The sequence below is a fragment of the Leishmania donovani genome, chromosome 10 (assembly GCF_000227135.1).
Source record: "Leishmania donovani BPK282A1 complete genome, chromosome 10".
NCBI classification, from domain to species: domain Eukaryota; phylum Euglenozoa; class Kinetoplastea; order Trypanosomatida; family Trypanosomatidae; genus Leishmania; species Leishmania donovani.
Genome location: NC_018237.1, coordinates 173131 through 176266, shown reverse-complemented (window position 1 = coordinate 176266; position 3136 = coordinate 173131).

Genomic DNA, 3136 nt, shown 5'->3' with positions numbered 1-3136 from the left:
AGCGAGGGAGCGCAGCGTCGGAGGAGAACACACAGGCACACACACACATATATATATATATATATGTACATGGAAGACCTTGCAGAACGTCAGCACCAACATCTATAGAAGGCAGAGATGTCGTACAGTGGAAAGTGAAACCAACAAATCACACACACACACACACACACACGCACACACACAGACACACACAAGGCATTGTGTGGGTGGGATTCGCCGTCAGAGGAGGCGCGCAGAAAAGTTACAAGGAATGCGAAGGGGGAAAGGGAGGGGGTGGAGGGAAAGAGCGAAGAAATAAGCGCTGAGACGGAATCGCAGGCGTGACCATCGACACACATACAAACATGCGAAGAGAATTGGAGGAAAAGGGTGAAAGTACCACATGCGGGAGGGAGCGGCGCGTTGGAACGGCAGGAGAGGGAAGAGGTAGGAGGACAGCGAAAGGCGGTTTCGCCGCAATAAGAAGGCAAGACGTAATTTAAAGCAGGAACGATAGGTGCGTGTAGGAAACAAATGACAAACAACGTGTGCCTCAACTCAGCGCGAGGGGCACACACTCAGAGTCAGGGGGGAGGGAGGGCTCACCTACTCAGAAAGGGACAAGCAGGCGGAGCCGACGTCAACGACCGCGAAACACAAGCGCAGAAAGAGAGAACAGCGGAGGAGACCAAGGGCTGGGGTCTCACGGTGACGAGCTGATGCCTATCTTTGGCCACTCCTTCATGAGCCCGGCATTCACGTCTTGCGTTCCCACGGCCTTGCCGCCTACTATGTCGTCTGCTCCCAATGCCCTCGCTGTCTTTCCCCACTTCCCGGTTGAGTCGTTGCATCCAGCTTTCCCAATCCGGGCGAATACCTCGGTTCGGCTTGCGTCCTTGCGCTCTTCGTCCGCCCGCTACGTTGCAGAGTCCGGGTCCTGGATCCGGGAGCAGATGACGCCAAAAAAAAAACGACGAACTTCAGAGAAGACGAGGGTCGGCACGTTCTCTTGGAGGACAAATACCTGCAATGACTTCTCACAACCCCCATCCCCTACTCCAACCCCAGAGTGGACGTGAAAGAAATGCGGAGGGGGGGGGGCGAAGCGAAGGCAAGGAGGCCATCCGCGGACGGCGGGCCGCGCCCATGTGCCGCTTCCTTCCTTCTGGTCACTCTCACACGCTAAATGGCTACACACACAGCGGAGGAAGAATAGGAGAAAATGCTCGCACAGGAGCGCGCCGGCGGCAGCGCGCGTGTGCTGTGTGTCGACGACGGAGGTTCCGAAGGAAAGGGGAGGATGACAGGCCAGTCGCACCATCAACACAAAACGGCGTGCCGGAGGGGGTGGAGGGGAGGGGAGCGAGGCAGCGAGGAAATCGAAGCGACAACACACACAACTTGACGCCCATAGAGAGCGCGCGCTAGAGAACGAGCGGCACACGAAATCATCACCGGAAAAAAAAGAAGAGGAGAATGTCCTACGTGTGGAGATTGTCACTGGTCATTCTTGTCGTGCAGTGTATTCGTTGGGCAGCCAGGCAGCTGCCTGTCATCCTGCTCCACTTGTTTCTTGTTTCTTGCCCCCTCATACGCATGCGAGGCTGGCACAACGGGCCCCCGCATCCCCGTTCCTTTGGGTGAGCGGGCACTGCTTCTAAATAACAACCGCACAAGCGGTCGCCACTCATGCACGCGCACGCGAGGGAGGGAGGGAAAGCGGGAGATGCAGAGTGCCGTCGTGGATCTTGCGTTCGCAGAGGCGCACAAGCGCCGCGGCAAAACGACATGCGACGCTTCGGGGCCGCTGCCCTCGCCACCGCCGGGCAGGTTTCGTCGTGCCCATGCCTTTCCCTTCCTCGCGCATGTTGCCAAGCAGCGGCAAGATGTGCACCACGGCACAAAACTGTTGCACGCGACAACTTCGAAGACGCTCAGGGCATGCGAGACGAAAAGGATATGGAGAGGTGGTGGTGACGCAACGGGGAGATGAAATTTATCGATGCGGATACGAGCTACCATAGCACAGACAGAGAGAGGCACCCGTGATTCCATCCAAGCACGCACACATACATGTATACGCGAAGTAGACATCACAACCACCAACACAAGGCATCAGAGGCCGCGTTAGGGTTCAGAAAGTCGCGTATTCTCACTGATTAGCGTCCTTGCATGCGTTCCGTGTTGTGTTTCACATATGTGTATTGTGTTTTGTCTTCGCACGTGGCAGACAGAGCCGCGACGACGGAAGGGGGCGCAGACAGGTCAGGCGGGTGCACGACGGGTAACACCACCATCAGACACCCCAGCCAACACGCGCACAGGAGGCTGGGGCCACGGCAAAGTCGGTGGGGGCGAAAAGGTGGTGTCGAAGAGAGAGAGAGAGAGCTAGCGACGAAGCGGTGTACATCGGCAAATGCAGAAAAACGGCAACACGTCCGCAAAGACAGGCCGCCACGAAAGCCCGTCATCCGCCGCATCGGTCTTCAACTACTCCGCTGAGTCTGAAACGCACCCCTCCGGCCGATCCGCGTCCACTGGCGACTAACCATCAAATGCCGCCCCAACATGCAGCGAAAGGCAAAGGCTGCACTCGGCACCCTCAACGTCGCTGAACACCTAATCATGCAGGAAGAGAGACCAGATGATCCAGAAACGCGCCATCCGTTACCGGATCGATACTCCTTGAAGACATCCATAACCTCCCTTTCAACAACCGTCAAGCGCCACAATACTTCGCACAGCACTCCACAGCGCCAGCTATTTCTCTGAAGCGCCCGCCCGTTTGCCCTGCACCGCCTCCCCGCGCGCTGCCTCGCGCTCATCCGCCTTGTTCCCATGAAGCGGTTCGGCATTCATCACCGCGTCCGAGTCGGAGCTCGGCAGCGGAGCAGCTGCGACCTGCTTATCCACGGCCTGACGCACCACCTTGCCGTCAATGTCGATATCGTCGCAGATGCGCGCCTTCGGAAGCAGTATTATGCTCAGCGGAATCGCCAGCAGCGGCGTGCACATGCTGCACAGGAACAGCAGCAGCGGCAGGTTGTCGTAGTTGCAGCGAGACCCGTCATCCTGCGTCTTGAACACAGGCAGGCCGTACTCCAGAAGGATGGCACCGAGAGACGCCGCGGTGGTTCGGCCAAGGCGGGCGAAGCCC